This window comes from Dasypus novemcinctus, chromosome 10 (assembly GCF_030445035.2).
Source record: "Dasypus novemcinctus isolate mDasNov1 chromosome 10, mDasNov1.1.hap2, whole genome shotgun sequence".
NCBI classification, from domain to species: domain Eukaryota; kingdom Metazoa; phylum Chordata; class Mammalia; order Cingulata; family Dasypodidae; genus Dasypus; species Dasypus novemcinctus.
The window spans coordinates 116,196,425-116,223,198 of NC_080682.1; the positions used below are offsets into that span (position 1 = coordinate 116,196,425).

The window sequence follows — 26,774 nt, forward strand, 5'->3', positions numbered from 1 at the left end:
TTAGAGCTGAAGATGATAAAAGGCCAATATTAATTCTTCTACACAAGAGTCTTATTGCTAATAAGCATCGAATCAAATAAAATCCAAATTTAAACAACCGAATCTTGGCATAACATATCTGGGACAACTTATGCAATTCTGGACAATTCCTTAGAGTTTTATGTGATAAAGTCAGAACTGAAACTGAGTCCTGCCTTAGGGTCAAAACTGGTCTGAGAAACCAAGGTGAGAATAAGTCTACAGAAGGGGATTAAACAAAATAAAACAAATAGATCTAAGGATAGTTAAGATTCAAAAACTTGGAGCTTTATAGGGCTTGACTCTAACTAATAAATCACACCATTTGCACTGAGGAAAGGACTTCTGTTTCTGAGATGAAATGATGATCTACTATAATATCTTTGACTGTAAGATCCTTGGGGCACTTGGAGTCTACCTGAGGACATGCGTGGAATACATCTACCTAATGAAGAGAAAATAAATAATGGTGGAAGTCAATAAGTTAGAGCCTAGAACAGTAAGAATAAATAAATAAATAATAAAGTGCCTAGTTATGGATACTTGGAGAATATTAAAGTATTACTCAAAATAAAAGTGTTGTTCTGCACAGAGGATATCCATTTTAATTTTGGAATTAAGAATGGATTTCTCTCTAAGAAGATTTTAAATACAATTTTTGACTTATTTTTTAATATATTTTTATTTATTTTTAAAAGATACTTAGATTACATAAAATGTTACATTAAAAAAATAAGGGATTCCCATATACCCCACTCCCCACACCTCCCACTTTTCCCCATATTAACAACTTCTTTGATTAGTGTGCTACATTCATTTCAATTGATGAACACATTTTGGAGCATTGCCACTAAGCATGGATTATAGTTTACTTTGCAGTGTACACTCTCTCCCACACAATTCTTTAGGTTATGGCAGGATATATAATTGCCTGTATCTGTCATTGCAATGTTATTCAGCAAAATTCCAAATCCCAAAAATGACCCCACCTTATACGTCTTTTTCCCTCTCCCTGACTTCAGCACCTCCAGTGGCCACTGTCTCCATATCAATGATATAATTTCTTCCATTACTAGAATCACAGTAGTCTACAGTAGAATACCAGTAAGTCCATTCTAGTCCATTTTTTATTCCCTGATCCTGAGGATTTTGTGATGGTGATACCCACTCCACCTCCAATTGAGAGGGGGCTTCAATCCCATATAGCTGATGGATGGGAGTCTCTTGCTTGCAGTTGTAGACTTTCTTGGTTCCTTGGTGTGGTGGTTGTCATCCTCACCTCCTTGTTAGTTATCCTGGATGAGTTCAATGAATTGAAAAGTAGGTGTTGCAACTCTGCTGAGGCTCAGGGTCCACCTGGCACATGGACAGCCCAGAGATTCAAGTATCTTGGATGTACACCTACCAACTCCAGGACCAACTATACGTTCAAATAAAAAGGAGAGAAGAAGCATGTGTAGAGAAGTCATATCTAAATCCAACTCTGTCACACTCAGGAGCACAAACTCCAAAGTAGGGCCTGCTGGTAAAGCACCAAACTCCAGAGCTATCCACCATGACTGTAGGACCTGGGTGTCTCCAGAGCTCTCAGGAGCCCCACTATTTGAGGTAGTCTCTACTTTGGCAGTCTATGAGATTCTGTCAAGATGTGCATAAGCGTAATCTCTGGAATGACCTCCCAACTCACTTTGAAGTCTCTTAGCCATATAAACTCATTTGTCTTTACCTTTTCCCCCTTTTAAACAAGGTCTTTTTCCAGTTGCATTGCTAGTTGGTATGTGGTAATAATCTCTCAGCACCAGGGAGGCTCATCCCCAGGAGTCATGTCCCACACTGGGGGGAAGGTAATTTATTTATATGCTGAGTTCAGCTTAGAGAGAGGCCTCATTGGAGGCCCTCAGGAGGTAACTTTTGGGCACCTTACAACCTTAGGTAAGTTGCAATTTCAAGAGCAAAGGCTTATAAGCATAGTTATCAATATCAAGGGCCCATCAATGGACCATCCCTCTTTACTAGCCATTGCCCCTATACTTTGGGGATTGTTGCTGTTCCATTAAAGAACGTGGCAGAGCTCCCCAGGATGGGAATTCAATATTCTTTCATTATTGTGTGAATCTCTACCCACTGTGACAATGCCCCATGAACATTTGAACACATTTATATACCCTATACATTTGCCCAGGTGAACTTCCTCCCATTTATCCCCCATCACTGACCCCCCACACCAATGATCCTCCCCTGCCATAGTTGTAACCCTTCTGTAATTTCTTCAGAAATGGAGCCAAGAATATCACCAAATACAATTAATAGGAAAATGACATAATAATGATAGGTTTAAACATAAAAAATAAAATACATAATAATTTAGAAAACTAAAATAAAATTTTAAAATTGGAATATTCAAAAAATTATTAAATTTTTTTTAATTTTTTGATGTTTTGCCTGTCATCACTGTAATATCTATTGTCCTTTATGTACAGTGACATTTTCTTCCATTTCTTCCCCAGTGTCTTACTTTTTTTCCATTTTGTCTTCAAATAAGTTTTAGGTCACAGTAAAGTCACATACAGAACACAGCGGACTCCTATATACCCAACATCCTCCCCCTTTTCCCCTTCCTGTATCAATAACCTTATTATATGTGGATGGTACATTTGTTACAACTGATATATAAATATTGAAACATAGCCACTAACCATGGTCAATGGTTTACATTATGGTTTACTTTTTAGACCATACACTTTTATAAATTTTTCGTGAAATTTAACATGGCCTGTATCCATCATTGCAAGATCATGCAGAACACTTCCATTGCCTCCTAAATACCCCCTCTTTCATCTACTCTATTCCTCCCTCTCCTTCCCCTCGGGGCCGATGGCCACCAGACTTCACTCCTTGAAGGACAAGAGTCATGGCTACTTGCGACAACACAGAGGGCTTGACACACTAGTCTGTCCTCTCCTAGTAGGAACAGCCCATGTTCTCCAGAGACACTCACCCCTCTGTTTGAGAACATATCAGATCTCCCCAGGATCGAAGTCAAACTCTTTCCTGCTCATTATATGTGCACCTACCCACTGATACAACACACTATGACAAAATGATCACTCACACATTCTCTGGAAGACTACCCCAGGTGCACCTTGTCCCATCCATGATGCCTCCCCCCCCCCCACCCGCCATCCAATACCCTAAACCAATAACCCTTCCTTGTCATATTGGCAAAAGAGCTTTCTCAACATTGCAGTTTCAACCATATACCTGCTCAGTGGTGGAATGGAATGGATTGGGATGGGATGGGATGGGATGGAATGGGATGGGATGGGATGGGATGGGATGGGATGGGATGGGATGGGATGGGATGGGATGGAACATAATAAAAGTAATAGCAATCTCTTAGGTTCCTTGCAGCTGACTTCTGCAGCTAATACTACCAAAGAAAAAGGATAGAAAAATTATAAAGTAGACCTCTTAAAATAATTTAGATCCTCATTATTTTCATTAAAGTTGTTAATGAAAAAAAAGCAATTTTGGTATATTGACTAAAAACCACCTTGACCTGTTGAACATTAAAATCCAATATTAGTTGTTCTGATCACATAATAGTCTTATTGGTAATAAGCACTAAGTCAAATACAATCCGGTGCAAGGCAAACCAAAACTTTGCACCCTATGATCAAATCTCTAGAGGCAGCTGTGCAAAACATGACATTTAATTTTAAAAAGCATGGAGGCATGATGGAAAATCATCTCTGTGTGGAGAGTGGAGAGCAGTGGCGCATTTTATTTGACATGGTGGATTTGCTTTCCTTTATTTTCATATTTTAATAAGTTCAACTCATGAAAGCATAATGAAAATAGAAAGATCAGCTATAATCAGGATGCATGGACATTTGGGGGTCTTGATTTAAAAAGCAGTTGCCTTCCTAAGTCTTTCAACAAAATGTAAATTAAACAGATGAAATTGCCTAAAACATCACTGATTCCCAAGGGAATGTAATCATGCTTAAATGCCAACACTAAATTAATCAGAGGAACAGAATTTGGAGATGAGAAATTTCATTTTAAGCAGCTTCATGTTTCATTAAAATAAGTGGGCATGGCAGGTCAGGTTAAGACTTCACAAAGAATGATTTGAAAGCAAAAGGCAAAGGTTTCCATCTCAAAACTATGCAGCCACAAAGTCTATTCAAATAGAACTGGATGTCCATTCATGTGCATAGTATGCTCCACAGTTGATCATTTTCCCAAGATATTTCTTTTTTCTCAGTGGAGCTTTCCTGAAAAAAATATTTGTGTAACTATGTTGTTTCCACCAAAAATAGCTTGGTTGTAGTTTTAAATACTGTACTTGCGTTGCTTATAAAAAATCACATTCTTCTACCTTAAACTGGTCTTCAAAATTAAATTGAGCTGCCAATCAAACAATACATATTTGGAAAGGATAGTAAATGGATGAAAATTTTGTCAGAATTCGTGTTTGTTCAACAAGTATTTTTAGCGCCTATTCCAGGCACAGTTATAGAAGCTTGGCATGTACTGTTAAAGAAAAATAAGCAGACAAAGATCCATAGATAAATAGTAAATTACATGGTATAGTGGAATATGTAACTGTAATGGGAAAAAATGTAGACTAGGGTAAGGAGGAAAGGACATGTGTGGATGAAATATGAAAGAAGGTCATCAAAGTAGCTTTGTGCAGGGAACTTGAAAGAGATGGGCAAGGTATCCACAGAGATGTCTGTGAGAAGATCAGCCCAGTCAGAGCGAACAGACTCTTCAAAGACCCTGAGGCAAGAACAAGCCTTGTGGGTTTGAGGAAGAGTAAGGAAACCAGTGTGCCAAGCAGAGTAGTGGGATATGAAGTCAGAAAGGTAGTGGGGGACTAGATCACATAGTTTCATAGGCCATAGTAAGGGCTATAACTTTAACTCATTGCAAGGAGCACCAGTTCCATGATTTTGACCGAGGGGAAACATAAGCTGATTCATCCGGCTGCTGTGTTGAAAATAGCCTGGGAGAGAGAGGAGGTGTCAACAGTAAAAGCAGGGAGATTAGTAGAAGACAGCTGCAGTAATCCAGGTGCAAGTTGCCAGCAGAGAATTGAGGTGGTGAGAATTGATTGGATTCTGTATTTATTTTGAAGGTAGAACCAGCAGGATTTCCTGATGGATTGAATATGGGATATAAGGAAAAGAGACGAGTCAACTCACACATCAAGGTTTTGGCACCGGCTACTGAGTAGAAGAAGTTTGGGGTGGGGAAAGGTAAATTCAGTTTTGGACATGTCGAGTTTGAGATGTTTATTAGAAATCCCCATGGAGATTCTGAGAAAGCATTTAGATATGCCAGTTTAGAGTCCAGGAGAGAAATTTAGCCTGAAGATATAAATTTGGCAGTTCTTAGTGTATAGATGGTAAAGCCAAGATACTAAAGAAGGTCTCCAAGATTAGGGCTCACTCAGAGACTTGCCAAGAAATACAAACTTTCCTAATTTTTGATTCTTGTCATTTCCCCTTTTTCTTTTGTCCTTGTGGATCACAATCTTACCAGTTAAAGCTGTCTTAACTTATCCACCTCAAGTGCAATCACCTCTATGCTTTCCTCTATAAAGTTTTCCACTTATATTGGGGTTAGTGTATGTTTTTATTATACTTGCATAGCACCTTTTTTTGAGCCCTCAATTTTCACTTGTATCATAGTCTATCTTATTTCAGATTCTTTATGCGGCTACCCTGCTTGACTTAAGAAGCGTGGGGACAAGGATTTATATTAGTTGCTTTCTTACACAGTTTTTACCTCAATGTCTAGCCTATTGTCTAACACAATGTGTATATGCCAATTGAATGTATTGGGTCATATTGAATTTATTAGGTCTTCAGTTTCAAATTTTAAATTTTAGCCACATTTAAGTGGAGAAAAGAGGGAAAAGCCAAGTTGTCGCTGAGACTGTGTGCAGCTGCAGTTAAATTGGAGAATGATGGGGAAATTTCTATCACAAATGCATGCATCCTTCCTTGGGGGCTGTTTGGCACTTACTTTGTGAAAAGCACCTTAAATGTATTATTTCAATTTATTTATTCAGCAAGTTTATGAAGTTGGTATAAATAGCCCTATTTTACAGATGAGCAGACTGAATATTAAATAGAAGAAAAAGAATTTAATCCAGACATGTCTGACTCAAGTTGCCTCCACTGTCCCAGTGCTGTGCCTAAGTTATGAGAGCTCTTGAGCATTCCAGGAAGAGTCCATAGGCATCAGGTGACATCTTTAGCTTCTACCAACCTAAGACCAGAGCAGGGTCCTCAACTGTTTTCCCTTAAGGCATCCTCATTATCCTCACCATCCCACCCTCACTACCCACCTTGAGAGCCTAGAGGACAAAGACATTTAATGTCAAGAAAGGACAAAAGATGGGACTCAGAGGGCTGAGCCAGTCCTTCAGTCTCTCGCAGCTTACTTTTTCCCTCCCTCGTCTCTGTAGCCCAGGCCATCATCTCCCCTCATCACTGAGGGCTGGAAGTTCTAGTTTGAGAAATATTATTTCGGGTTATTATTACTAGTAAAGGAAGTCCAGCTGGTCTGCCATCAGCCTGAAGCCAGCCAGCCAGGTAGAAACAACATGAACAGTGGAACAAGAGATGGATCGCGAGGTAGATCATTTAGGTTCTAATCCCAGCCCTACTACTTATATGGTTGTCGGGCCTCAGAGGATTCATTTGAACTCTCTGAGACTCATGTTCTCCAGTAGGAAAAAGAAGGGGGTAATAATTTCCCTACCTAGATCACAGTACTGTTCTGAGGATAGAGGAGGTAATGAAGGACAGTGTGCTTCAGAATTTAGGGATGTTATTCTAGTTTCATTTACCTACCCAAATTTATACTGCATATTTCTGAGGTCCTGTTTGCCTAAGTGCCCTGTGCAGTGTGTGAGAGACGTGCATCTATGGATCTGAGATACAACTCAGGAACAAATCAGTCAGGCCATGGGAGGGGGCCTTTAAGCACTGAAAGACCTGGCATGAATATTAGTCAGCCTGGCACTACCGTCTCCCATAGTGGAAGCAAGGCTGGGAGGAAGGGAGAAAACAAATACAAGGTATTCTCACAGTCAGATCTATTTAATTAACAATTTGTTTTCATTTTTTAATCCAATTTTTTTTAAAAATCAATGACATACTCAGTTATTTTTACTTTTTAAAAGTTTTCAGTAATCAAAACTAGATAAATTGCAAAGTGTCACTCCTCCCCTCTCATCTACATGACAGCTTGTCAATTTCTTTTGATTTTCAGTTAAATGGGTCAGTGATTGAAAATGGAATATTAATTTTTAAGCAGGAACATGTCAATGTGATGGCATTCCTTGGCAACAAGACACTACTTAAAATCCATTTATTTTAATTCAACCTGTGTTTTTTGAGTATCTAGTATATATATGGGTCTACATTAGATGTTGTGGGGAAACAAACCAACCAGCTCATGAGCATCAAGCTAGACTGAGAAGGCATGAGCAAAATGCATCAACCCATTAACTCACTGACAGCACATTTATTATGGTCTATATTTCAAAATGAGGAGGAAAAGTTGAATAAAGCATGAGTCCTTCTCTCAAAGAATTTTCAGACGAATAGGATAATATTATAAAAAAACAATTATAATAATATGTGGTATATATTATAAAAGGGGCAAATGTAAGGGACAGGAGTTGCACAGAGGAGGGAGTAAGCAGCTCATTTTGAAGGAGTAGGCAAGAGCTTCCCAAAAAAGATGATATAATTAAACAGGATTATATTAAATCATATTTGAAAGATGGGAAGGAATTCATGAGACTGATAAGGATGGGGATGACATTCCAAGCAAAGGAAGCATTACCTGAAGACACAAAGATGTGAAACATTAAGACACATTCAGAAATCTCCAAGTTGTTTTGTATTGTTAGAGCTTAAACTGGGAAGAAGAAAAGGATGGAGAGGATACTGTCATGGATGTAAAAGGGACTTCCAATGGTAGGACAAAACTTCCTAGGGAGGATCAAGTACCTTATAGGTACTTTGAATATTCTCTGCCCACCACTGAAATTAAAGGACAAAACACAAAATACATTTAGCACAATAAATCCTTTTATTTCTGTTAATTTTTTTCTAATTCTGACTTAAGATGCCCAACACTTTGTGTCACTTGTGCTGATTACTGCTACTTTGAATGGTGCAGAACAAAGGAACAAGAAGGAGCGCGTACTGGGAAGACAGACTACCCTGAGTTCACACCTGCTCCAATGTTCACCACCTGTGACTGGTCTGAAAACTCAACTTACAGGAATGGGAATTTGCAATACCATTTGGGCTACCCCAACACGAATCATGTCCTGTCTGTGGAAAGTTTAGATCTGTTAGCCATGAAAGTCAACTGGAGACAGATGAAGGACTACAATTTTTTCTTTGCCTCTAAACAAGAAGCACTGCCTTGGAGGGAGGATACTTGGAAGGTCCATTTTGCCTGGACACACTGACTCTCTAAGAGTTTCCCTAAGGAGAAAGATTTAAAAAAAAAACAGTGGGACTAGAAGCAGGAAGAATGAACAGTAGGCTCCATTCTAGCTTAAGGCCAGTGACTTCTTAGAAAGAAACCCAGTAACTCAGACTTCGGTGGCTCACTTTTTTCATTTGGATGGGATTCTGCACAGACACTAATCTCACAATGTAATGAGGCAGAGCCCATTTTCTGCCTATCTAGTGGAAAGTGAAATTGCAGTCCATCTCCGTTGTAAATCAAAATGCCTTTCTAACCTCAGTTGTTAATAACGAAGGTATATTTCTCATTTCACCAATATCTCTAAAATTCACACATTAAAAGGCTTATTTCATTCAATATTCTGCTTTGCTCAAATTCATTTTCAAGACTTACCACAGAGGCCACTGAGCCTCTTGTCTAAATAGATTAAATAGGTTTTTACAGATTATATAGTTAAGATTATAAACTACCTAGAAATCTGATCCTTAAAATATCAGACAAGTCCATTTTAATGTTTAAATATATAACATTAGTTTCAGAGAACAAATCACTGTCTTTCATTTTCTGGTAAGTTGGATTGTAGTCTTTGTTTAGGGACATAAAAAGAATAGAAAGGAAATCAAGATAGCTACTGAAAATATCTGTAAGATAGTATCTTGTTTTAGAAGTTCATAGACTTTTGACCTCATTCTATTGGTCAACCTTGAAGTTTAAAATAATTGATCCTCAACCTGGAAGATGATCCATCTTTCATCCCTAAGACTTTAGAAGTAACTTTCCTTGTCAGCGTCTAGTCATCCCCACTGCTGGGGATTTCCCTTGGATTTAGAAAATATCAAAGTAATTCCTTATCAAGAAAAATTTAGAAGCCACCATCACAACCCCTGATAAGTGTTGCTTGGAATACATAAGTAGTAGAAGATACTGCCATTATCAAGGAGCTTGTATAATAATACAGCCAAAAAGACAGTATCAACACACATAAAAACTATGAGTGAATAAGTGTTGAAATGAAAGATACAGATGGAAATGCTATTAAGAGGAGAGAAGTCATGTATTGCTACATGGTAGTATGTTATAAACATTATCTCCTCTAATCTGGCCAACAACCTAAAATGGAAATACTATTACTATTTAATAACAGGAGAGCTGAGAAGAATAGCGAGAGAACTTCTCTAAAGTGACCCTACTAATAAGGAACAGAACCATAATTCATGCCAAGTTTGTCTGACCAAAGAGCCTATGCCTTTCTTTCTATACCATGTTGCCTCTCAGAATGTTAGAGTGGAAAGGAAGCTGCATTAAATCTCTTCAGATCTCCACTAACACTATAATTATGTCTCACATGATCCTTTAGTCTTTCTACTTTTTTATAATAGTAACTGAAGAGAAAGTACTTGGTTTATTGCAGACAGCACACACTTTGGAGTCAGAAAGATCTGATGTCAAAATCTCCAGTCTGCCCCTGATTAGCTGAAGGTCATTTAAACTCTGAAAATACCTATCTCACAACAGTGATGTGAGGACAAAATGAAATTAACTCATTAACTCAACAAATATTGATTGATTACCTACTATATTCTAAGCATTTTTCCGGATGTTGGGGATACAACAGTGAACACAAAAAACATTGTCAATGAAGGAAACAGATAGTAAACAAGTTAAATAAGTATACGGAATAAATGTAACCACTGATATGTCCTTTGAAGAAAAATAAAGTAAGGTAAGGAGGTTGAGGGTACAGTGAATGCATTTGTTAAGCATGTAATGGGCACTGGCCACTGAACTAAACCATGGAGAAGCTACCAAAAACCCATGCCTGTCTTTAGGGAGCTCATAGTCTAGTGGGGAGCTAGACCTACAGACATGAGAGGTTATACCACACAATGAATATGGCAGGAATGATGTGTTCACGTACTGTGCGGCAAAAGGGATTAGTGCAGCCAGAAGGAGAAAAGGTGAAGACTGTGATGATAACAATAAAAGGAAGAAGAATTATTGACAACAGAAGCTACCACTTTCTTCCAGACATTTTGCAAACATTGTCTTTTTTTTTTAAGATTTATTTTATTTATTTATTTTCCCTTCCCCCACCCCAGTTGTTTGTTCTGTGTCCATTTGCTGCGTGTTCTTCTTTTTGTCCACTACTGTTGTTGTCGGCAGCATGGGAATCTGTATTTCTTTTTGTTGTGTCATCTTGCTACGTCAGTTCTCCATGTGTGTGGTGCCATTCCTGGGCAGGCTGCACTTTTTTCGTGCTGGACGGCTCTCCTTACAGGTCACACTCCTTGCGCATGGGGCTCCCCTACACAGGGGGCACCCCTGTGTGGCAATGGCACTCCTTGTGCACATCAGCACTGCGTGTGGGCCAGCTCCACACAGGTCAAGGAGGCCCAGGGTTTGAACCACGGACCTCCCATGTGGTAGACGGACGCCCTATCCACTGGGCCAAATCTGCTTCCCTACATTGTCTTTTAATCTTCACAACATCCTAGAGATATAAACATTATTTCCATTTAACATGTGAGGAGACCAACACTCAGTGGGTTAGGTGACTTGCTAGTCATCACATAGGCCTAGATGCAGGCATTCAAACCCAAGCTTTCAGAGTTAAACCCTTGATTATTCTACAAGACCACTTTGTTTGCCCTCCCCATAAATCAGTATATAAAAGTGCATGGTCAAAGAGGACAACTAACATGGAGGTGATGATGGACAACTACCAAACCAAGGAACCAAGAGAGTCTACAACTGCAAGCAAGAGAATCCCATCCATCGGCCATATGGAATCAAAAAGCCCTTTCAATTAGAGGTGGAGTGGGCATCACCATCCCAGAATCCTCAGGATTGGGGAATAAAATATGAACTACAGTGTACTTACTGGTGTTCTACTATAGACTTATTGTGATTCTAGCAATGGAAGAAATTAGATCATTGATGTGGAGACAGTGGCCACTGTACGTGCTGAAGTCAGGGAGAGGGGGAAACAAATGTAATATGGGGGCATTTTCAGGACTTGTGAATTGTCCTGAATGACAGATACAGGCCATTATAAATCTTGTCATAACCTACAGAATTGTGTGGGAGAAAGTATAACCTACAATGTAAACTATAGTCCATACTTAGTTTACAAAATGTGTTCATCAATTGCAATGAATATACCTCACTAATGAAGGATGTTGTTAATGTGGGAAAATGTGGGAGGTGTGGGGAGTGAGGCATATGGGAATCCTCTGTATTTTTATGTGACATTTGTATAATCAAAGTATCTTTTAAAAAATAAAAAAAAAAGTCCATGGGATTTGGTGTAGAAATAATTGTTCTCAGAATTGGTCCATTTCTACAGAAGGTCCTTGGTATACAGGGTCATCTCACCTCCAGTCTTCCTGAGCATTCCATTACTCTTCTCACCACGGGGGCCATGGCACTCTGTAATCTCCTCCTAAGGCTCTTTCCCACAGCTCTCTAGATGAGAAGGTTGCTTTCAGATCCACAAAATATTTTCACCCCCTTTAGAGCATGGCAACTCTGTGAGGTGGGCAAGAAGATACCACCGTACCCATTTAACAGATAAGGAAACAAGTTCATGGAGGTTAAATGATTGCCTAAGAACCTACAGTAGAGGGGGGCAAGATGGTGGCTGACTGAGCTTACCTGATAATATCTCCTGCAAAGAAGCGGCTGGGCAGCGTTGGAGGTTCTTCGGAACCAGGCTGTTTTAGAATTTTTGCAGGACAGGAGGTGTCTGGACATAGATTTGGTGGGAAGGTAACAGAGAAAATACGTCTATAAAATATAATTAAGACTCTTTACATGGAACTCCGGGCTGCGTGGGGAACGCTGCCTCCTAGGGTGGGCAGAGCCACAGCACCGGGAACCACCGCGGCACTTTTGTTTTTTGTTTTGTTTTGTTTTTTTTCTCGGAGACTCTGCAGTACTGGGAAATTCATAAGCCCTAAGCGGCCTATTGGGGGGTTAATAGGACAGGAGGCGCTTGCAGACCAATTTGGGGAGACAAATGGGCGTTTTATTGCAAAGCGGGGGAATTTTTGATTGCGGACACAAACAATAGGGCTTCCGCCTAGAGCCCCGCCCCCCCAAAGCCGGCTGCCAATCTACAGTGGATTTAAGTGATAGCAATAAAGAAATGCCACCAGGGTCTGGCAGAGTGGGAGATGTTTGGAAGCCGATTAGGGGAATATGTTGCAAAGCGTGGGAATTTTGGGTTTGGACTCTGTTATTAGCATTTCCAGCTGGAGCCCCACCCCCGGGCCTGGCTATTGATCTGCATCATTAAATTGGCTGCAGCCTAGAGGCACCCCCAGGTGGCCGTTCCGGGGGATCACAGAGTGGGAGAGGTCCTGAACTAGAATTGGTGATACATCCACAGAATAGACCAGAGTGAGTGAGTGAATTGTGGGGTACAGACACACAGGATAGAGCATGCGGATGTGACCTCACCCATAGGGCTGTCACCCAGCTGTGGGGATCCCTGAAGGCTGTGATGCATTGCGGTGCTCCCAGGCTCCCTGTTAACCAGACTTGAGGTTGCCAGGTCTGAGTCCCCTAAACCCTGGTGGCCCACACCCCAGAGACTCACACCTCTTGAGTCTTCAATAGCTCAGACTTTCCATCCCTGAATCCATCACACCCTGAGGTCCATCTGAGGTCCTTGAATGTCCTAGCCCTCAACGTTTGCATTTTTTCTTTTTTGTTTTGTTTTGTTTTGTTTTTATTTTTATTCTATTTTATTTTTTATTTTTTTTAATGTCCTGATTGGTAACATTGCATTATCCCCTAGTCTTTTCTCCCAGCATATCCCCCAAAGTCTTTTTTTTTTTTTTTCAGTTATTTAGGGTTTTTTTTTAATTGTTATTGTGGCTGTAGTGGTAGGTGTATATCTTTTTTTTTCTTTTCCCTATCTGTTCCCTGCCCTTTACCCACCCCCTCTTTCTTTCTTCCTTTCTTCTCCTTTTTTTTTTTCTTTCTCTCTCTCGTCCCTCATTTTCTTCTTATTTTATTTTATCTTAACTATACAATAGGTGCTGCAGGGAACACCTCACATTTGCTGGGTTTCCTCATCCTCCACTGCCTCATTTCTGCGTGAATAGATTTTGGATACATACACTATCCCCTTTCCCCTACATCTTGATATCCTCCATCATCTACTGTCTCTCCTATATTCCACCTCCCTTTCTTTGATCACAAAGTGTCTAACTCTTAATTTCTAATACCTTTGTTTTCTTTTCTGTCTGTTATCCACTCTTGAAACTATTGCCTTTCTTTTCTCTTTCCCTCTCTCACGAAAACAATAGCTTTTTAATTCATACCATATTCCTCCCATATTCAGTCGACTACCTCATTATAGGTACTCTACCTACTGCTATAACTCTACACAACTTACATGAATCTAACATCCATCCTCCCAGATCTCATATTGTTGCTCTGTTAACATATATCACCAATACTACTTTACACTTTTTCCTTGCTTACACAATTGCCTTTCCCCAACCCTAATACTTTCCTTTAAAGTGAACTCAACCAGCAATAAGAAGTTAGAATAAGAACAAAGTGACAAAGAGAAGATATAACACTTACGCAAAAACAACAGCTAATTAATCTCCAAGACTAGACAAAGAAGCTAAGGAACTGATTAAACCCGTCAAGATAAAATGATGACCAGACAGCAACAAAAATCTACAAACCAAACCAGTAATCAGGAAAACATGGCTGAATCCGATGAACAAACTAAAAATCAGGAAGGGGAGCAGAACTTCGCACAAGTAATGAAAGATCTCAGAACATTTATCACCGACAAATTTAATGAAGTAAAGAAAGAGGTTAAAACCATGAAGACAACACTTGGAAGGGAAATTGCAGACATATGCAAAAAGATAACAGATATGATGGGAATGAACACCACAGTTCAAGAAATCAAAACTACACTTGCAGCAAATATCAGCAGACTAGAAGAGGCAGAGCAGAGAATTAGTGATGTGGAAGACAGTACGTCAGAAATCAAACAGATAGTAGAATCAGTCAATAAAAAGATAGAAAAAATCCAGCTAGGACTTAGGGACCTGAATGATAATGCAAAATGCTCAAACATACGTATTATAGGCATTCCAGAAGGAGAAGAGAAGGGAAAGGGGTCAGAAGGAGTGTTGCAGGAAATAATGGCTGAAAACTTCCCAAACCTACTGAAAGAGACAGATATACATATCCAAGAAGCACAGCACACACCACTGGTCATAAACCCCAACAAGCCCACCCAAGACATATACTTGTCAAATTATCCAATGCTCAAGACAAAGAGAAAATTCTAAAAGCAGCAAGAGAAAAGAAAACCATTGCATACAAGGGAAGCTCCATAAGATTAAGTGCTGATTTCTCATCTGAAACCATGGAGGCAAGAAGGCAGTGGTATGATACAGTCAAGGTACTAAAGGAAAAAAATTTCCAACCAAGAATACTCTATCCAGCTAAACTAGCATTCAAATATGATGGAGAGCTCAAAATATTCGCAGATAAACAGAAACTGAAAGAGTATGCCAACAAGAAACCTCCCCTGCAAGAAATTCTAAAGGGAGTTCTGCAGGAAGAAAGGAAAAAACAGGACAGGCAGAGTTGGAGGAGAGTGGAAGAGCAACAAAAAAGACAAAAAGAGAAAGAAAAAAAAAGCAAACAAAATATGACAAATACAAGTCCAATCAAAATATGGCTAATACAAATAATTCCTTGAAAGTAATAACACTGAATGTCAACGGATTAAACTCACCTATCAAAAGATTCAGACTGGGACACTGGATAAGGAAATATGACCCATCTATATGCTGTCTACAAGAGACACATCTTAGACCCAGAGACTCATGGAGGTTGAAAGTGAATGGCTGGAAAACAATCATACAAGCTAACAATAACCAAAAAAAGGCAGGAGTAGCTATATTAATATCAGACAAAATAGACTTTAAATGCGAAACAATTGTGAGAGACAAAGAAGGATACTACATTTTAGTGAAATGGACAATCTGTCGAGAAGATCGAACAATCACAAATATTTATACTCCTAACAAGGGCGCCTCTAAATACGTGAGGCAAATGCAGGAAAAACTAAGTGAAAGAATAGATGCATCTACAATTATATTGGGGGATTTTAATACACCACTATCAACTCTGGACAGAACATCTCAAAAGAGAATCACTAAAGAAACAAAACATTTGAACAGTATATTAGAGGAGCTGGATCTAATAGACATATATAGATCATTACACCAAAACACAGCAGGATATACATTTTTCTCAAGCGCACATGGATCATTCTCCAAGATAGACCATATGCTAGGCCACAAAGAAAGGCTTAATGAATTCAGAAAGATCGAAATCATACAAAACAATATCTCTGACCACAGTGGAGTGAAGCTGGAAATTTGCAAGGACAGAGACCCAGACTTCACACCACGATTTGGAAATTAAACAGCACACTCTTAGAAAAACAGTGGGTCAAAGAGGAAATCTCAAAAGAAATCAATGACTACCCAGAAACAAATGATAATGATAACACAACATACCAAAATTTATGGGATGCAGCAAAAGCAGTACTGAGAGGGAAATTTATAGCCATAAATTCATATATCAAAAAAGAAGAAAGAGCAAAAATTGAAGAACTAACTGCACATTTGAAGGAATTAGAAAAACAACAACAAAGTAATCCAACAGGAAGAAGAAGGAAGGAAATAACAAAGATAAGAGCAAAACTAAATGAAATAGAAAATAAGAAAGCACTTGAAAAGATAAACAAGATCAAGAGCTGGTTTTTTGAGAAGATTAACAAAATTGACAAACCTTTAGTGAGACTAACAAAGAAAAAAGAGAGCAGATGCAAATACACAAAATAAGAAATGAGAAAGGCGATATCACCACTGACCCCACAGAAATAAAGACTATCATAAGAGGATACTTTGAAAAACTATATTCCAACAAAAATGACAATTCAGACGAAATGGACAAATTCCTAGAAACACATATGCAGCCCATATTGACGAAAGAAGAAATTGATGAGCTCAACAAACCAATCACAAGTAAAGAGATAGAATCAGTCATTAAAAACCTCCCAATTAAGAAGAGCCCAGGGCCAGACGGCTTCACAGGTGAATTCTACAAAACATTCCGCAAAGAACTAACACCAATCCTGCTGAAACTATTCCAAAAAATTGAAACAGAAGGAACATTACCTAACTCCTTCTATGATGCCAACATTACCCTAGTACCAAAGCCAAACAAAGACACCACAAGAAAGGAAAATTACAGACCAATTTCTCTAATGAACCTAGACGCAAAAATACTTAACAAAATACTTGCTAATCGTATTCAACAACACATTAAACGAATTATACACCACAACCAAGTGGGATTCATTCTGGGTATGCAAGGATGGTTCAACATAAGAAAATCAATCAATGTAATACACCATATAAACAGATTGAAGGAAAAAAATCACATGATTATATCTATAGATGCAGAAAAAGCATTTGACAAAATACAGCACCCTTTCTTGATAAAAACACTCCAAAAAATCCGAATACAAGGAAATTTTTTGAACATGATAAAGAGTATATATGAAAAACCTACAGCCAACATTGTCTACAATGGAGAAATCCTAAAAATCCTTCCCTCTAAACTCAGGAACAAGACAAGGATGCCCATTTTCTCCCCTTCTATTCAACATTGTCTTAGAAGTACTTGCTCGAGCACTGAGGCAAGAACCAGATATAAAAGGCATTCAAATTGGAAAGAAAGAAGTAAAAATTTCATTATTTGCAGATGACATGATTCTATACATAGAAAACCCTGAAAGATCTACAACAAAGCTTCTAGAACTCATAAATGAGTTTAGTAAAGTCACAGGTTATAAGACCAATGTGCAAAAATCAGTAGCATTTCTGTACACCAATAATGAGCAAGATCAGGAGGAAATCAAGAAACAAATACCATTCACAATAGTAAATTTAAAAATCAAATATTTAGGAATAAATTTAACTAAAGATGTAAAAAACTTGTATACTGAGAACTGTACAAGACTGTTCAAGGAAATCAAAGAAGACCTAAATAAATGGAAGAATATTCCTTGTTCATGGATAGGAAGACTAAATATTATTAAGATGTCTATCCTACCAAAACTGATCTACACATTCAATGCAATCCCAATAAAAATCAATACAGCCTTCTTTAAGGAACTAGGAAAACTAACTATGAAATTTATTTGGAAAGGAAAGAGGCCCCAAATAGCCAAAGACATATTGAAAAAGAAAAACGAAATTGGAGGAATCACACTACCTGACTTCAAAACATACTACAAAGCTACAGTAGTGAAAACAGCATGGTATTGGCATAAGGAGAGACACATAGACCAATGGAATCGAATTGAAATTTCTGATATAGAACCTCATATATATAGCCATATAATATTCAATAAAACCACCAAACCCTCTCAACTGGGAGAGAATGGCCTATTCAACAAATGGTGCCTGGAGAACTGGATAGCCATATGTAGAAGAATGAAAGAGGATTACCATCTCACACCTTATACAAAGATCAACTCAAGATGGATCAAAGACCTAAATATAAGAGCCAAGACCATAAAGACCTTGGAAAGCAGTGTAGGGAAACATCTACAGGACCTTGTAATAGGAAATGGCTTCATGACTTTCACACCAAAAGCACGAGCAGCAAAAGAACAAATAGATAAATGGGACTTCCTCAAAATTAAAGCCTTCTGCACCTCAAAGGAATTTCTCAAGAAAGTAAAAAGGGAACCCACACAACAGGAGAAAATATTTGGCAACCATATATCTGATAAGAGACTTATAACTTGCAAATATAAAGAACTCATATATCTTGAAAATAAAAAGATAAACAACCCATTTAAAAAATGGGAAAAAGATTTAAACAGACACTTCTCCAAAGAAGAAATACAAATGGCTAAAAAGCACATGAAAAAAGTGCTCCAAATCACTAGTTATCAGGGAAATGAAAATCAAAACTACAATGAGATACCATCTTACTCCCATAAGATTGGCAGCTATGAAAAAAACAGAAGAATACAAATGCTGGAGAGGTTTTGAAGAAAGGGGAACACTCATCCACTGCTGGTGGGAATGCAGAAGGATCCAACCATTCTGGAGGGCAGTTTGACGGTTTCTCAAAAAACTAACCATAGATTTGCCATATGACCCAGCAATACCACTGCTGGGTATATACCCAGCAGAACTGAAAACAAGGACACAAACCGATATATGTACACCAATGTTCATAGCAGCATTGTTCACTATAGCCAAAAGTTAGAATCAACCCAAATGCCCATCAACGGATGAGTGGATCAATAAAATGTGGTATATACATACAATGGAATACTACTTGGCTGTAAGAACAAATACACTACAAACACATGTAATAACATGGATGAATCTTGAGAACCTTATGTTGAGTGAAGCAACCCAGGCATTGAAGGACAAATATTACATGACCTCAATGATATGAAATAAGCAAGCTGCCTCAGAGAGCTAGAGACTGGAAGATAGGCTTACATGAAATCGGGGGGTGGAGGAAGGATGTGAGCCGATGTCTGCAGGGGTGGAATCTATGATGAGCTGGCGGTAAGTATGAGCACAAAGAAGAGATAAAATGGGGGCAAGGGGTTGCCTTTGGGTGGGGCTTTGCGGGTTTGAGGGGGGCTGGGGATGGGGGGATGGGTAATAGTGCCCAAAAAATTGGGGGAAGGGAGGGGTAACATACGAACATAGGAGAGTGTCAGGTGTTGGTTGAGAGTAAAATGTTGAGAAAATCGTATCAAAATATAATTAGGAGGGTTACCTGTTTAGGATGCTCGGAGGGGATGGTCTGATGCAGGACAGACTCCTGGGGAATGTCTGAAGGCTCATTTTGCCAGGGTGGGTTGTACCATTGGGTAGAGACCCAAGTAGTGAGAGTTGGGGTGGACCCACATCCTGGGGAGGACTAATGCCATCAAATAGAGGGAACTGTATCTCTCAAGAGAAGGGGTGGCTCCCAGGGCTTTAGGGCAGTTGAGCAAGTCAGGCCCTGAACACTGTTGCAAGTATCTCTGGACGTGGCTTCTCGGGAAATGGAGATTGGTTGGCGCTGTGGGCCCCAAGGGGAGGGGAAAATGGATGTTGAATGGATGGAACCATGGTAAATGTGGGGGTAAGAAAGGAGTTTCGCAAGAGTACACAAGGATGGATATAAAACATGTAATATTACACCAAAAACATATAGGGTATGACAGATTAATAATGTAAACCATAATGTAAAACATAAGATAACTAAAAATTTAGAAAACTGTATATCCTAAAGTATGGACCACAATGTAAGCACAGATGTTACCTTGTTTGAAAGCTATTGTCTCAGAGTCTGTACATCAGTTTAAGTAAATATGATATGAATAAGTTATAAGATTATTGCTGTGGAAGGGAAATGGTTTTATGGTGGATGTGTGGGAGTACTTTATTGTATATATGAATTAATGTGATCTAGGGCTCTTGTGAAGAGAAGCTCAATAATTAGGAAAAAAGAAAAGAAAAAGATAGGATGTAGAATTTTTTCAAATCAATACGTATAATAGATCTAACCTTTAAACTCACTGCTATATTCCATTTTACTAGTAAGGGAAACTGACATTATATTGGGCTTCCCTTTTCAGAAAGTTTTGGATCACAGAGTGGTTCAACAATGGCGGCGGAGGAATACTGGTATGGGATGTTATGGACAGGCAATATATGGTTGACAGGGAGATATACAGGGCATATGTCCAGGGTGCATGGTAATGTTTGGATATACTCATAGTGGAAACAATTAAAAACAACAGCTGGGGGGGGTCCTGGGTTCCTGGCCGGGGGTGCTCTGTCGTGGTCCCTAGGGGAGAAGCGGCAGTCCCCCAGGTGCAACGGTAAGAACCAGGAAGGAATGAGGGTCCAACAGTGAGCCCCTGATACTAATGACTATGCTTGTGAGCCTATACACCTGAAATAAGAACAAGGCCTAGAGCAGCACTGTGCCTGGGAGTTTCCTCCTGACAGCCTTCATGTTACTCAAATGTGGCCAGTCTCGAAGCCAAACTCAGCCTGTATATGCAATGCATTCCCCCCAGTGTGGGACATAACACCCGGGGATGAGCCTCCCTGGCACCGAAGGATCACTACCAAATACCAGCTGATGATGCAACTAGAAAATGACCTTGAATTAAAGTTTCAACGCAGACCAGCAGAATGTCCCTGTCTACATATAATAACAGGAGTTAAAAATGCTGTTTGACCTAATGTAAGGGGGAAATGGAAAGAAGAAATGAGTTTATATGGCTATGAGTCTCTAAAAAAGAGTCTGGAGGTTGTCAGAAGGATTGCCCTTATGCACACCTGAGCAGAGTCTCAGAGACAGATAAAGTAGATACAACCCCAGGTATTGGTTCTTTTGAGGGCTAAAGAGACCCACAGGTTCTATGGTCATGGCAGATGGGGTTCACTGCCATGTCAGTTGGCCCTTCTTTGGAGCTGGTGTTTCTGCGTGATGGTACTGGACTCAGATGGGATCTCTTTTCACGGGACTTTCATGCTACTTTATTGGAATTGTAGTTGGTGCTGGGGTTTAAGATATATCTAGGGGATTTGAATCTCTGGACTGACAAATTGATAGCCATGCCCTGAGCCTCAACAGACTTCAACTCCTACACTCTGATTTATTGGACTTACCCCACTCAGCTAACATCGAGTTGAAGAATGTCAACCACCACACCATGGAGCCTAGAGTGCCTACAACTGAAAGCAGGAGGACTGCATACAGTATCCATGTGGAATCTAAGCCCCCTCTTGACATAGAAGTGCAATGGACACAACCAATCCAATGTCCACAGAGAAAATGTGGCATTGGTGTGGGAAAAGTAGCCATGGTGGCTGCTGGGTGTGGGGAATGGGAGGAAGAGATGAGATGTGGAGGCGTTTTCAGGACTTGGAGTTGTCCTGGGTGGTGCTTCAGGGACAATTACTGGACATTGTAGATCCTCCCAGGGCCCACTGGATGGAACGTGGGAGAGTATGGGCTATGATATGGACCATTGACCATGAGGTGCAGCGATGCCCAGAGATGTACTTACCAAATGCAATGGATGTGTCATAATGATGGGAGAGAGTGTTGCTGTGGGGGGAGTGGGGGGTGGGGGCGGTGGGGTTGAATGGGACTTCATATTTTTTTAATGTAATATTTTTTTTAAAAATGAATAAAAAAAAGAACCTACAATCGTCAGTGGGCTAAACAAGGGTTTAAATATAGGCTGTCAGATTCTATTTCCATTATCCTTTCTACTACACCCACATGAGGAAAAAAGAGGAGGATAAATTCAGATCAAGGAAATTCTTGACGTCCCCCCTTATCTGGACAGAGAAAGGAAGAAATCAGCACAAAAAATAAATGGGGTGAGGGTATGGAAGAAACGTGCTGAGAGACATGTCTACACTTCTTGTACTCTCCCTCAGCAACCCCCAAATCTTTCTTCTTGGCTTTCCAAGATCACTTGTCCCATTTCACATCATCAGCATGGACTGGTTCCAACTATTCTAGGTCTGAGGGAAATTTCCACTTGGGCTGGGATTTATTCTAATCTATACTGAACGTAGAAACAAGAGTAAAATAAAACATTGGTCTGTGAAAATAACACCTATGGAGTACACATTCTATACTAGACACTGTTTGTTGGGGCTCTGGGGTAAACAGTAAGAGACAGGGTGAGTCCCTGCCCCTAAGCAGAGAACAGTGTTGAAGGAAGAATAACAAGCACTCTGCCAGCAATAACAGGAAAGAATGAGATGAGGGTTCTGGGAGCACACCATCCTAGGTCTACCATGGTGAAAAGCCTGAAGCCATCATTCTGCTTAGTAGGACCAGGGAATGTTTGATCCCCAGCTCAGAACTTAATGAGACGTAACCTGATGTGCACGTCCATTTAGTATAACATTAGTGGTTCAAAGTCTAGGTGGCGCCCCAGCTCTGCCACTTTCTAGCTATGTGAACATTAGGAAGTTACTTTAGCTCTTCTTCCCTTGATTATTTCATGCATAAAATGGTTATGGCATAGACTACATACAGCTGTTGAGAAAATTAAGTGAAAATAAATGATAACATGTTTAAATACAGTGATTTAGCCCCAGGTCTGGCTATACTAAGCCCTCAGTTAATAAACCCTTTCTTTAAGATTCTCATACAACAGTGAGGAGGATTGAAGGGGGAACAGCCCAAAGGCAAGAAAGCCAGCTGGAAAGCTGAAGCAAAAATTCTGATGAAAATTAGCAGGAGACTAAACAAGATGACAATTGCCTCCCAGTAGCTCCATATGAGACCCATGGGAGTGATAAAGACAGTGTATCCTAGACTGAACTCATCTCTGCCTCCAAACCTGCACTCCCTTCAGGAGTCCTTATCTTGGTGAATGGCACCCCATCCACCAACCACCTAAGCCAGGAACCTGGAAGTCAGCTCAGACTCTGCTCTGTCCTCATCTCCCTCTTAGAACTAACCATCAAGTCCTATAGGATTTACCTACCTATGTAGTATCTTCCTCTTCTCTTTATCTCATTCACTCAGAACGTGCCATTGCTGTATTGTTTAGTCCTCCATTGTCTCTCATCTGGATTAAGGAAGGGGTGGCTTCCCTCTAGGTCTCAGCCTCTCAATTACAGTCTCCTCAAAGAAGGCAGAGTGATCTTTCCAAAACACAAACCTGATCATTTGCTCCCCCTCCTAAAATATTCCAGTTGCTCTCATTGCCTAGGATATAGTCCTACTTCCTGCGGCCTCAGTGATCAGGCCCATGCTCTATCCTACTCCACACAACACAGCCATGGTGAAAGGTTGGTTTTACCCAGGCATGCAAGGCTATTTCATGCCTCTGTGAATGTGTCCATGCCATTGCCTCCAACATTTCACAAAGAGTGGTTTGTGATACACAAGACCCCCGGAAAGTTTTATGAAGCAAATGACCATTGATCAAATAAGTTTTAAAAAAGAACTACTTGCCAGCTTCTCCTGGAAACTTTTTTGGCTCTTAAATGTCCTATAATCAGGAAATATATTTAAATTTGTTTAATCCTTTGTTAAGGAATTTGATAATGGGATCTTTTTTCAGGTAGAATTCCTGGGATTTACCTAGTCCAGACGTAGCATTTTGTAAAACATGTCCGAGAATACCACTTCTATTCATGTGTGGTTACATGTGAGATATTTAATCAGTCCTTCACTTTGTTGTCTTCTGAACCTGATAAATATTTAGTACTTTCATTTCAAGGAAATAATACTGGTTCTTTGGTTTTAATTTTATTAATTTCACATATAATAGAATTAGATGAATTTTTCAAAACTGAACTAAGAAAAAGTATATCAGTTTTTTATCTTATTAATGATAATAGTGTGCCATTAAGAGTGATGAACTGGGGCAATGGATGTGGCTTAAGCAACTGAGCTCCAGCCTACCACACAGGAGGTCCCTGTGTACCCTCCTGGTACCTCCTAAAGAAGACAGTGAGCTGACACAATGGGCAGGCATGGCAAGATGGCGCAAAAAGATGATGCAAAAAGAGATCCACAGAGGAAAAACATAATGAGAGATACAACAAAGCAGGGAGCGGAGGTAGCTCAAGTGATTAGGCGCCTCCCTCCCACATCAGCAGTCCCAGGTTCGGTTCCTGGTACCTCCCAAGGAAACAAGGAAGGTGAACAGACACAGCAAATGCAAACAATGAGGGGGTGGGAATAAATACATAAATAAAATAAATCTTTGTAAAAAAAGAGTGATGAATTGATAATTCTTTACATCAGAGAAGCAGAGTTCTTCTTGCTAAGTATATACTTAAAATCTCTACTCCGAATTAAAATTTCACCTACTATGCCATTTGTTTGAAATAATGCCCCATGAACATCAATAAAACATTCAAAGCCAAATCAACCTAGTTATTACCTGCTGTTGTTCTTTCAGTTAACCATCTCTTTTTTCCTCTTTTCAGTTAACCATCTTTTCTTTCCACTGTAAGAAGTGAGATTGCTAACATTGGCAAAAATAGAAGCCAAATAATGACTATCATAACTGAATTTGGGTCAAAAAAAGGACAGAAATATTAAGCCTCCCCAACTGAGCCTAGTTCACACAGTCAGCACATTTTATTGTAGTGGGGACTCAGAAATATTGAATGAAGAACTATTAAGACATCCCTACTGTGGAAAAAGTGGGGACCTTAGAATCACGGACTTAGGTTTAAAACTCAGTTTATCAGTTGTGGGAACCTAAATTTTTTTATCTCTCTGAGCTCAGTTTCCTCATCCATAAAAACGTGGGTTAAAATATAAATATTTGATATATTATAAATATAAACTAATATGTATAAATATATTATTATATAAATATATAAAATATCTCTTTCAAAGGTTAAATGAGAACGCACAGGAAACACCTAGGATAGTACTTATAATAGATTCTTAATAAATATTAGTTTTCTTCCTTCTTTCCTCTCCAATCTACTAAAAAATTCCCATTGATATTTGCCCTTGTCATCATTCTATTACCACCGACATCCTTATCTTTGCCCAACAAAATATGCTTAATTTTGTCCTAAGTCATGAACTGGAGCTTGGTAAAATATATCCTGTGGGCTAAATCTGGCTGGCCACCCCACTTTATAAATATTTTTTCCTTGGAACACAGCCATTCCCATTTGTTTACATATTGTCTATGGCTGCCTTCATGCTACAACAGATTTGATAGTCATGACAGACACTTGTATATATTAGTTCTCTATACTGCTGTAACATATTGTCACAAACTTCATGGCTTACACAACACAATAGATTATCTTAGACTTCTGTAGGTTACCAGTCCAATGCAAGTCCCACTATGTTACAAATCAGGGTTAGTAGCGATGCTTCAATATGTGTTCATCAATTGTAACAAATGTACCCCACTAATGAAAGAGGCTATTAATGGGGAAATGAATGGGAGGGGGAGGGAGGGGTTATATGGGAATCCCCTATATTTTTGATGTAATATTTATGTAATCTAAACTTCTTTAAAAATAAAATTAAACAAAAGTTATAGGGAAAAATCAAGGTGTCCTCAGGTCCGTGTTCCTTTTCTGGAAGCTCTAGGGAAGAATCCATTTTCTTGCCTTTTCCAGCTTAATGACCACTGCATTCATTAGCTAATGGATCCCTTCTTCCATCAAAGCCAGCAAGAGCAGATGGAGTCCTTCTCACACCGCACCCCTCTGAGCTTGTCTTCTGCCTCCCTCTTCCTCTTTTAAGAATACTTGTGATTACGCCAGGCCCACCCAGAAAATCCAGGATAATATCCTTATTGAAGGTCCTTTGAAGGTCCACTCCCTCTGCTCTCTGGGGTTTGACTCCTCATAACTGCTCTCTCCATCCCTTCTGGTTCACATGGTATTGTGTGGGGAAGTGTAGAATGGCCTAGAACTCCTGAGTTGAAACAGTGGTATGTTCAGGAGAAACTGCCCAGCTCAGCTCCCTGGGACGTTTGACCAGCTCAGCCCCCTTCCTGGGTTTGGGCTGGTCCAGTCACTGTCCAGGAGTCCTGGCCACAGGCCCAGGTTGCACACTGCCTTCTCCACCACCCTGAGGCTTACAGGGGGCACGGCTGGCCTGGAAGAGGACATAGCATCTTTAGTCTACAAGCGGCATGAAGAATCCCCGGCCACCGGCTACACTGCCCTGGGTGGAACCTGAGCGAGGCCGTGGTCATAGCTTGATTCACAACTTAAAAACATTCAGATGTCTGATGTGAGCCTCCACTTTTATCCTTGCTGTGTTTATCCTGACCAATAAAAATGAGGGGAGGGTCTGCTCATATATTCCTCCTTGTCAGGGCACCCAGCTCTGAGTTCCCTTTCTAGGCTGTTCTCTGAGGAAGGAATGTGGGGTCACCAATGAACTGTTCCTGAAACAAGGAGGAAGCATGTTTGTGAGGTCCTGAAGGTTTTCCAAGGCCAACCTGAGGCATCTCTGCTGACACGTGTACCCTTTGTAGTGAGCATCCTTTTATTTAATAGCAATAATTCTCCTCTTGGCTAGGTAACAGATTCAAATTGTTACTTTTGCTTTTAGCCAACCTGTAAGTAGAAATGTGGATTCACATCATCTGGAGAGGTGAGAATAAGTCAAATACTAAGAGTATAATA

General features: G+C 39.7%; 1 long non-coding RNA gene across 1 annotated transcript in view; it reads right to left on the reverse strand.

Moving 5' to 3' along the window:
• Positions 1-10,137: 10,137 nt before the first annotated feature.
• LOC101432676 (uncharacterized) overlaps positions 10,138-26,774 on the reverse strand; it is a 94,847-nt gene continuing 78,210 nt past the window's right edge. Inside the window, exons 2-3 of the long non-coding RNA XR_011649994.1 lie at positions 12,184-12,274; positions 10,138-12,057 (exon numbers count right to left, since the gene is read on the reverse strand). This is a non-coding gene — a long non-coding RNA (uncharacterized lncRNA). The remainder of the gene's footprint in view (positions 12,058-12,183; positions 12,275-26,774) is intronic.